The sequence below is a fragment of the Canis lupus genome, chromosome 13, assembly GCF_003254725.2.
Source record: "Canis lupus dingo isolate Sandy chromosome 13, ASM325472v2, whole genome shotgun sequence".
NCBI lineage: Eukaryota > Metazoa > Chordata > Mammalia > Carnivora > Canidae > Canis > Canis lupus.
The window spans coordinates 5,006,414-5,017,904 of NC_064255.1; the positions used below are offsets into that span (position 1 = coordinate 5,006,414).

Consider the following 11,491-nt stretch of genomic DNA (forward strand, 5'->3'; position numbering starts at 1 on the left):
TGCAGCTCATGTCTTGATCTCAGGGTCACAGGTTCAAACCCCATGTTGAGCTCCATGCTGTGTTTGGAGCCTGCTTAAAAACAAAACAAAACAAAACAAAACTGAATTAGTTTTTAAAAACACAAAAATAGGGCAGCCCTGGTGGCTTAGCAGTTTAGCACCACCTTCAGCCCGGGGTGTTATCCTGGAGACCCAGCATCAGGTCCCACGTTGGGCTCCCTGCATGGGGCCTGCTTCTCCCTCTGCCTGTGTGTCTCTGCCTCTCTCTCTCTCTCTCTGTCTCTCATGAATAAATAAAATCTTTAAAAATAATAATAATTAATAAATAAAAACACAAAAATATATTGTAAGATACATATAATTGTAGTAAAAATGTAAAGAAATGAACAGGGATGATAAAGATCAAAATCTGGAGAGTGGGAGGAAGATACAGCCAGAGTGGGCTACATAAGAAACTTCAACTCTTACTGATGTTCTTTTGTTAAGCCATCTGATCATTGTATTGTTTACGCTTTCTTGGATATCTTGGGTATTTCACCATATTTTTCTTAAGGCTGAGAAGAGATCAGCCATCTTCCTTTTAAGCCATATGATCTATTATAAGCCTTACTTACTTGATTTGCAAGATGAAGCAAGTTATCTTTTGCACCTATACTGCTGTCAGCTTTGGTGTTAGTTTGAGTCCTTCAAAAAGAAAATACCTAGATGGGATTAGATGTGCAAGAGATTTATTGGCAGGAAACTGTCTGAAAGGGTAAAGAGGTGGGAGCAGGAGTATAAAAGGAGAGCCTTCTGTCTGGACTATAGACTTGGCACCTGTGACAGGAGAGCAGGAAGAAAGGACTGAGGAGAAGGAGCCTCAAGCTGCCCTACGGTTCTGAGAAAGGTTGAGCCAGGTTGATGGAACCAAAGTTTCTTGTCAAAAGAGTCCCATATTCAAGAATGGGCTGGCACTAGTACCCCTCGCTGTGCTCAGCCAGTGGTGAGAAGCAGCTGTGGGGAAGCATGACCTTTCAGCGAATGCAGTAATGGCAGGTAGGTCCTCTCAGCCAGAACTGTCAGCTGTACTTTCTGCAGCCAGTTCTTGAAGGAATTCTAACCAGAACATTTCTATAGCTGCACCCTTTATGCCACACAGATCCACTTCTCACGGGTTTGGGGAGCATCGCCTCCATGATTTCCATGCACCTCTTGTAGAAGAGGGATTTTGGTTGGATGGTTAGTAGCCCATCTCTGAAGGGCCACAACTAGCACTCATTTTCTGTCTTCTGTCGTCCTTTTCAAAGTTTCCTCATCCACATCTATCACCTTAGCAAGTTTTGGTGACTTACCTAATAGTGTGACCCAAACCTTCCTTCCTGAGGGGTCCTAACCTTTGGTGATCATGACCTTCTCAGACAGGGGTTGCTACACATAATCCATTAACAGTTGCAGTGGAACAAGGGAGTATCAGCAGGCACCAAAGGGATTGCCTGTATTTTGCATGTATTTTTTCTTAGCTCTACCTAACTGCCTCGGGTCAAAGTCAGCGCTCTTGCCAGGAGACTGACCGCTCTTTTAGCCTGCTGGTCCCTGGTCATAAGTCCAGAGTACCTTGGTGATGGTCATAAGAGTGCAGTAGGGCTTTTGCTGTGTTCCCTAGCAAGAGTGTGCCCCTTTGGCAACCAGTTCTCCCAAACCTGCAGAGCCCAGAGTTTTAGTAATGGGGAACAGTAGGTCACTAGAACTGGTGGAGCCATTCCTTTTCTCTCTTGGTCCTCGGACACAAAGGTTTGTGGTTTGATGGATTTAATGCATTCAGAAAGATAGTACCCCATCCTTTTACCATATGTATCTGAGCTGGTGCCTACATTATGTCATTAGCAGGCCATGCCAGTAATCTGTGAGATTGCATGTTTCTGCATGGTGTATGTGCTATGACCAGTGGGGTCCTTTGGTTGGGCCTAGTCTCTTACATCCTTTGCTTTGAAGTAGGTTCCCTAGATGAGTGCTGTGTTCAGTGGGATTCATGCCTGTGAATTAGGCATTCTGTTAACACACAGATAGTGGTGCTGGCTGAAACTTTGTGACTGAATCTGGGGATACTGGCATAGGTATCTATGAATTGCTGAAAATGAATTGCTGGCCCTTCTAGCATCAGAGGGATCCAGTCTAGTCATGTTGACACCAAATGGTCTTTTGTTCTCCTCAAGGAATGAATAGTGCCATATCAACACAGCATTGGTCTCTATCACTAAGAGTTTGGACAGTCAGATATACAATAGCTGGATCAGCTTTGAAAAATGGGAGTTTATTTGTTGAGCTCATTCATAGCTTCTATCATAGCCTTTATCTCTGCCCCTTGTGCCTCTTCAGATTGGCTAATGTCAACTAATAGAGTTAATTGGTGGTTCAGTGCCTCTAACATGGTGGATTTTTTTGGTGGACATTAACATGTTATACAAAATATTTACTCTTAACTCCCTCATCCATCCACTCTACACCTCCTTGTCGGATATTCTAGCTCTCTTCCTTTCATACCCTGACCATCGACCACTGCCCAGGAATCCCATCTAAGGCTGCTTCTACATAAAATGATAACCAGCTACATTGGTCATAGATCTACCCATTGGAAGACTTTCCCTCACCACTGTCTTTAAGGCCATCCTTTTCTCTGCTTTTAATGCAGCCATGGTCCATTTGTGCCTTGTGCCCACATACTGAGCCTAGCCAGCCCCTCAGTAAACAGCTTGGGCGTTATCCACCTCCTTCAGCTGGTGCAACCCCGTGGCTGTTGGTCCATATGGCAGGAATGACACTGATGCAACTGGTGGGTGATGTGGAGGTCTGTGCTTCCTGCTCATACAGCTTACTGTGTCCTCTAGTCCTGCTTGGGCTCTATCTCAGGTATACCATTCTTGTCTTCTGATGGACTGCTGCTGAATTCATACAACATTGTATTTCCGTGGTTCTAACTAAATTCAGCTCAAAATGGTTATTTGATGCTCATTATCAATCATTCTGTGTCTACCAGAGCTGTTACATTCCAGAAGCCACTTTTCAAAAGACACAATCCTCCACTGCAGATAGCATGGCCTTGCTCTGGAATCCGTCTTGTAATTCTTCCCCTGGGGCTTACCATAAGATCCACACTGTATCTTTTTCCACCAGTGATGTTTCCTATACTGTAAGGTCTACTGGATCTTGTGGCCCAAGCATCAAGGCTCTTGTACCATAGCCTAGACCTGATAGAAAACTCTTTCCTGACCTGGGCTCCACTCAAGCCTCGTAGCCTTCTAAATTATCCACCAGATGAGCCAAAGCAGTAGGTATTCTTAGGTGTGAAATGTGTTGCCTACAGAACTCAAATGCTCCCAGGCACAATGCTTCCTTTGAATGCAGCAATTACACTTTGGAAGAGATCTTGTGGTATGTCCCTGATCACTGGACCCCTAAAAAGTCACTAATGTGGCAGATTGCTGAACCTTGATAGGATTAATTTCTCACCCTTTTGACCACAAATATCTTACCAAGGCTGTTAGCATATCAGCCATCTCTTGCTTGTCCTAACCTGTCAGCAGGAAGTCGTCAATGTAATACATAAATGCTCTGTGGGATGTCCAGTCAGCTTCGATCTCTGGACTAGAGAGAGTACAGGAGACTTAATAGCTCAAGAGCAAAATTAAGTGAATATTGTTCATTCCATGTGAGCAAGAACTTTCTGATCCTGTTTTCTAGCTGGAATAGAAACAATAGCTGCCCTATCATCTGCCTGAGGCTACCAACATATCTGCTCTGGCAACAGTACTGCGCCTAGTATAGCAACTGGAATCAACACTCCTACTTTCGACTGCTCATTCTCCACAGTCCATCTGGTTCGTGAAGAGGTCAGACTGGCAAATTAAATGGAGATATGAGATAGACCGTACCTGTCCTTTCCTCCCCACCCACGCCTGATATTTTTTAGGTCCTTAACGGTGACACTAATCTCCCCTCTCCTACCCACTCCCAGTGCTATATTGGTTTTCATCTACTGTCTTGGTTGGAGGGATGAGGTGGGATTTAAGAGTATTTTCACTTGTTCTTCCTGTCACAGCTCTTATATCCTCATATCAAGGACCCAATGTATTAGTTATTCCAACGATATCATTTCCAATTATATACTTGGGAACTGAGGAAACAATTGGGTAGGTCCACAGACTCAGTAGACCTACTATAAGTTAGACTTTAGATCTCCATTTATAAGATTCCTGTAAGTTGTCATTCTAACGGTCATAATGACTCCCCAGGTCTTGGGAATAAAATGTCAACTCAGGACCTGGGCCCAATATCTGGATAGGCCTCTTTCTCTAGTGCACAGGTGCAATAAGTAAACGGCCATAGGTCCTTTTGAGAAACGGTTATATACTTGTGGTTTTGCCAGGTCCCTCTCCCTAAGGACCCAACTACCCCTTCAATCAGCGATTCCAGCTCAAGTCTGGTAACTGAGCAAGAGATTGTGCCTTTTTACTATGATTACACTCAGCCTCCTCCATTCTTGTATTTTTTTGGCTTAAGATGTCAGAGTACCATCAATGGATATCCATCTGTTTTCCTCAAGGACACCATGCTTTAATGATTTCCCAAACTCCCTGCAGATTAAGGCTATTTGGTGGCCCCTGCAGCCTTGCTGGTCATTATTACCTCCTGGCTTCTAATGGTTAAGCACCACCACTTAACCTCTCTTACTGGTGCGTGTTAGGGGGCAAGAGCATGATCATGGAATATAATGAGCTCAGCTCTCTGACTGCTTTCCCTACCATCAGCTCTGGGCTGTAAAGGTAAATTATCACTGAACTTTTCAGTGATGTTAGAGCTCCTTTGACCAGCACATTCCTATTGACCTTGGTGAATGCTGTGTTTCCTAGACTTTCCTATGCACAAAATCTGGTGGTCTCTGCTTTACATAATATAGCCATTCATCATGCCAACTTCCCTCAGCTCTTTATTTCTTCCTCTACAGGCTGCCAGGCAATAAAGTGTTTCCATTTTGCTCGACATTGGCCATCACTTTCTCCAGGCTTCTAGGAGCCATCCTATTAGTGAGTGGCCCCCTTTCCCTAGGGTCCTTGACAGGGTGGCAAATCCCATGACAAAAGAAATGATCCTTCCCTTTTCAGTGTTATGCCCCTCCCCACTAGAAATTCAATCTCAGCAGTACTCCCTTGGCACCTGCCAGTATACACCAATTATTGCAGCTCTTTTGGTGTATAATCTATTTATTTTCTTGTCAGGCTCAACATATTCCTAACCAGGAAATGCTGGAATTTAACTCTAGTTATTGGCTCAGCAGTCCACAGTATGGACAGGGAGTGCTCCATACCTGTTGCCTTGCAGGGAAGAAGCCTGCATGGTACTTTCCCATACAGTTCTCTGTATTTCTATGCCAACTCTTACTAGGAAGGGGTGGACCACTTCTCCAAGCTCTAGGGGTTCCGGGAAATTTGCAGTGCCCACATCATCAAAATATCCTTGGAGTTCCTCACCTCATATGTTTTCCCTACCAGAGCCCTGTCCTTAGCAAAACAGACTACACTGACTGAGCATTTAAATGTCAGGAGCTGTGCAGCTCTCATGATCAGATTCTATGCTCCTCAGCTTTGTGGGCACCTTCACTGCAGGAGGGAAGGGCTGCCTTGTAAACTAGCAGAGTCCCGTCTCTGATTCTCACATTGAGACTTTCATTAATGGTCCTCAGTTTCTTCTTTATTCCTCTGCCAGGCACCAGTACAACTTAATAACCAGCAATTCTGATGTCCTTGGAGATGTTGTGCCTTCATCCCTTTCAAATGCTTGAATCATTACACCTACAAGGGTAGTTCCTCCCAACAGGACATTTTCCTAGGTCATCACACTGAAATCTTTAGCAGTTTGGCCACTCAGAATGGGGCCATTTTTATCAGTCAGGCAGTGAGTGAGCCTGTCTCCAAACTCCATCTTACCTATTATTTTTTTGCACTACTCTTAGTACCAGGTTCTATTCAGGTTTTCTGAGAAACAGATGCCAAGATAGGGTGAGGCAAAGCAAGAGATTTATTTTCTGTGGAAGGTTAAAGGGCAGGGAGCCAAAAAAATAAAAAGACAGCAGAAGTACACAAGGACAGCCCTCTGTATATATTGTAGGTTTGATACCTGTGACAAGGGAGCCTTAGTTCTAAGTAAGCTTTAGCCAAGCCAATGGGGAGTCCTTGAGCCAAAGTTGCCTGTTAGAGAATTCCTTAATCCTTCAGGGATGGGTCAGAGCTAAGACCCCTACTGTGCTCAGTCTTTGGCTGGGAACAGCTGAAGAACGTGTAGCCTTGGCAGGAGCCTGGTGGTGGACCTGGGGCTGCAGCTGGGGTTCTTAGTAGACTGTGTTCCTCATTTCCGTGGCTGCCATAACTACCTGCTTCCATACACATTGTCATTATGAATTAGTATCTGTGTATATTTCTACATATAGATAATTTAATAAATACACAGTAATGTTATTTATCTTGAATTTAATGTAAGTGAAAGTATAATTCATTTGCAAGTGCTACTTAAATATTGGTCCTAAATGATATTATAATCATGGAATTGGAAGTGACCATGGCAGAGAAAGAAGCCAAGCTCAACATTTAGCTCTTGGCACATAGTGGGTGCTCATTAAATGTTTGTTGACATAAAATAAAACCCAGACTTGCCTTCCTGGTGGAATATTTGCTGATGATTTTAGTTATATATTTTCATGACTTCACACTTTTCTCCTAATTCCTTTGTCCTCCATAAGCCTCAGAATGCAGCATGTCTCTACTTAAGGAGAGTGCCTTTTAAAAATATATTTCGTCCTGAAACACTAAAAAGTATATTGTTCACATGAATGAATAAAAACATATAACTCAATTTTGGGTAGTGCTAACATCAAAAAATTTATTTGATAAAATAAAAAGCTGATTAAATTCAAGGCATTGAACTCTGCGGTGTAACTGCTTACATTCACCTTTATGAAAATGTGCAAGCTATTTTTGTCATTCAGACCACACCTCAATCTGAATCAACTAATTAAAATTATTGATTTAAATCATGAAAATATATCCATGCACAAAAATATAGTCAAATATTTAAAGTTAGGCCAAATGAATATTACAAAATACCTTTCTGATTTTATTGTTTTGTTGAAGGGTAATCACTAACTGAAACAGGACCGAACCATGATTCTTAAGGGATGGGGGATAAGAGTGCATATATCAAATCATGCTGTTAGGGATCCCTGGGTGGATCAGCGGTTTAGCGCCTGCCTTTGGCCCAGGGCGAGGTTCTGGAGACCCGGGATCGAATCCCACGTCGGGCTCCTGGTGCATGGAGCCTGCTCCTCCCTCTGCCTGTGTCTCTGCCTCTCTCTATCTGTGTGTGACTATCATAAATAAATTTTTAAAAATTAAAAAAAAATCATGCTGTTAAGAAACAAAGCCCCAGGGGCGCCTGGGTGGTTCAGTCAGTTAAACGTCCAACTCTTGGTTTTGACTTGAGTCCTGGAATCAAGCCTGACGTTGGGCTCTGCACTCTGCGTGGAGTCTATCTGGGATTCTCCTTCTTCCTCTGCTCCTCCCCTTGCTTGTGCACTTTTTCTCTGAAATAAATAAATGAATGGAATTTTTGGAATTTTTTTAAAAAGAAAGAAAAAGCTCCTGTTTCCCCCTTCGCTTGATTTCTTTTTGTTTTTTCTTCAATTTTATAAGACACAAAGGAGGACCACAGATTTTTCTACTTAATGAAGAGGATGGACAGGGGTTTTCAAAGACAGAAAAACATTATTTCAGGGTTCTGGCCTATCCACAAACCATCTGACCACTTTTGAAATTTAGATATTTGCCCTCATCATTTTCTTTTTCTTTTTTAAAGATTTTATTTATTCATTCATTAGACACACACAGAGAGAGACAGAGACAGACAGAGAGAGAGAGAGGCAGAGACACAGGCAGAGGGAGAAGCAGGCTCCATGCAGGGAGCCCGACGTAGGACTCGATCCCGGGTCTCCAGGATCAGGCCCTGGGCTGAAGGCGGCGCTAAACCGCTAGCCACTCAGGGATCCCCACCCTCATCCTTTTTCATTTTTACATGAAAAGAGTGCAGAGGGAAAAAAAAAAGAGTGCAGAGGGGAGTGATGGTCACAGAGCTTACTGTCACTTATGGCAACTGAGTGCTCAAAGATACTGATGATATGAATGTATAGGATAAACCATTTTTTGAGTAGTTATTAACATGTGACATTAGTTTCAGATGTACAACATATGATTCAATATTTGTGTATTCTATGAAATGATCACAGGCATAATCATAGTTCTTTTTCTTGAATGAGAAGTTTTAAGATCCAATCTTTTAGCAACTTTAAAATACACAGTACACAGTATTATTAACTACAGTCACTATGCTGTACATTGCATCCCCAAGGACTTATTATTTTATAACTGGAAGTTTGTACCTTTTGACCACCTTCACCCATTTTGCTCACCTACCATTCCCCCAACCCTGCCTCTGGCAACCAACAATCTGTTGTCTGTGAGTTCATTTTTTGTTTTGTTTTTGTTTTAGTTTCCACATATAAGTGAGATCATATATTTTTTTTTCTCTGTCTGATTTATTTCACTTAATATAATTCCCCTGTAGTATAAGCCCTGACGTTTGGCACTTTTTTTGTAGTACAAGTGCCTCACTTCAGCTCTGATTGCTGAGGCATCTACTTCAAAGAGGCATCTACTTCAAAGATGGCTATCTTGAATAAACACTTGTCAGCCAAAGAACTAAATAAAGAGTCAGACCCAAACCCCCCTCCAATCTCCTTTATTTTAGAGATATTGGTTGGTTTTGATAAGTGACCACTTGAGCCACTTGCTTTTTTTCTCTTTCTACACTTTATATACCCTCTCTTCTGCTTAAATAATTTGCCAATAAAAAGTGAGCCTGAACCCTGGGCCTTCATCCTCAACCCTAATGAAATCAGAACCCTAGGGCCATGCATGCCCTCTATTTCTCTCTACCCACAACCTCCCTGTGTAGCCACAGATATGTCATGTAATTTCTAGGTACTATTAGTAATTAACCTTGTTTCTTTCAAAGTTTCCTGATGGTTATTGCTGAGGGCATCTTGCAATCATAATCATAGTAAGAACCACAAGGGCTGGTTCAGGTGCCACATTGGTTACGGATAGGCTGGGACTGGCACACAGCATGCCCTCAAGGTCCATCATTTTGATGTAGATTTCCTTCCTTTTTTTATTGCTGAATAGTATTATACTATGTATATGTATGTGGTTTTTTTTCATTCTTTCATCTGATAGTGGTAATAAAGTTGCTTCCGTGTCTTGGCTATTGTGAATAATGCTGCAGTGAATGTGGGAGAGCAGATAGCAATTTGAGATCCTGATTTCAGGGTATATATATATATATATATATATATATATATCCAGAAATGGAATTGCTGGATCATATGGGAGTTCTATTTTTAATTTTTGGTGGAACCTCCATATGGTTTTCTATAATGGCCGTACCAATTTACATACCCAGCAGAGGTTACAAGGGTTCCCCTTTTCTCTACATCCTTGCCAACACTCGTGTTCGTCCTTCCTTCCTTCCTTCTTAATAGCCATCCTGGGACACCTGAGTGGCTCAGTGGTTGAGCATCTGCCTTTGGCTCAGGTCATGATCCTAGGGTCCTGGGCTAGAGTCCTACATCAGGCTCCCCCCAAGGAGCCTGCTTCTCCCTCTGCCTGTGTCTCTGGTCTCTCATAGAAAATAAATAAAATCTTTTAAAAACAATAATAGCCATCCTAAAAGATGTGAAGTGATATCTCATTGTAGCTTTGATTTGCATTTCCCTATGATTGGTGATTTGAGTGCCTTTTCATGTACCTGTTGACCATCATTGTCTTCTTTGGAAAAACGTATATTCAGATTCTTTGCCCATTTTTTTTTTCAAAGATTTATTTATTTATTTGAGGGGAGGGGGGCAGAGGGAGAGAGAATCCTGAAGCACACTTTTCACTGAGCTCAGAGCCTGACCCCAGGAAATCCCAGGACCCTGAGATCACTACCTGATCTCAAGAGTTGACCACCTGACAAAGCCACCCAGACGCCCCCGCCCATTTTTTAATTGGATTGTTTTTTGCTATTCAGTTATATGAATTTTTTTTAATTTGGAATTTTAATTATGTACATAAATAGCAACATGAGAACGGAGAATGAGGAGTTCTAATGCTGGACATTATCTCTAGGTGAAAGGATTTCTGATTAGTCCACTTGTAGTATGGCATCACCCAAGATAACAAAGAAGCCTAGTATAGTTTTTCCTGAAGAAGAAAGCCAATTTACTACATTCAGTACTGACTTCTCTGCCATTCTTCTGTAGAAAATGCATGGAGTTTCCAATGTTTACCTATAACTGATTAAAATGGGCAGAGCATGGAGCGTTCTACTTATTTCCAGGTGAATTCTTCACATTTCCTGGCTTTTGAAAGTTCTCCTGCCACAAATCTTCTACGACTATGTATCCTCATAAACCCCAGTCATATAATTTTTCCCCACTGACCTGGACAAATACGATGGCTTGTTGTGGATAATAAAGAGAGGCAGCTAGTCCCATGAACCCAGGTGGATACACCAGCTTCTTTATTTTTGAATCTCTACCCAAAAAGAGTCCAAAAATGTCAGCAAAACCAATAACACCAAGTCTTGGAAAAAATCCAGGAGGTGCATTTTGGAGATATTCATAGCTGTCTAACCCCCATTGGACCAAGCTCTGCATCTTAGGCTTCATTTGTGAGTACATTTCCTGACATCAACTTGTATATGGTTTGCAATAATGTCAGAGATGTGAAATGCTTTCTTCAAGTTGGGTCCTTGGCTCCTCCACATATTTAGATTGACCTCGGGAACTGAGTAGGGTGAAAGCTCATTAACCTTCACAGGAGTTCTGTGAGGTGAGTCCCTTTTAGGTGATGCATATACTTTGAAGGTGAGCTGACTCAGGCTGGCTGGCCCCCCAGACCTCAGAATTACCTTGAACATGTTGCTGGCAGAGGTGGCTCCAGTGGGCTATAGGAGGTTTTTAGATATTAATCTATTATCATATATATGATTTGCAAATATTTCATCTCATTCAGTAGGTTGCCTTTTCATTTTGTTGATGGTTTCCTTAGCATTGCAGTAGCTTGATGTAGTCCTACTTACTTATTTTTGCTTTTGGTGTCAGATACAAAAGGTCATCACCAAGACCAATGGCAATGAGCTTACTACCTGTTTTCTTGTAGGAGTTTTATGGTTTCTGCTCTTACATTTAAGTCTTTATGTATTTTGAGTTAGTTATTGTGTTTGATTTAAAATAGTGGTTTATTTTCATTCTTTTGCATGTGGCTGTCCAGCTCTCTCAACACCATTTATTGAAGATACAGTGCTTTCTTCACTGTATATTCTTGGTTTCTTTGTCATCAGTACTTGACTGTATACATGTGGGTTT

General features: G+C 41.9%; 1 pseudogene; it reads right to left on the reverse strand.

Annotated features, from left to right (window-relative positions):
* Positions 1 to 10,447: 10,447 nt before the first annotated feature.
* Positions 10,448 to 11,043, reverse strand: LOC112662010 (MICOS complex subunit MIC26-like; annotated as a pseudogene).
* Between the last annotated feature and the right edge of the window lie 448 nt (positions 11,044 to 11,491).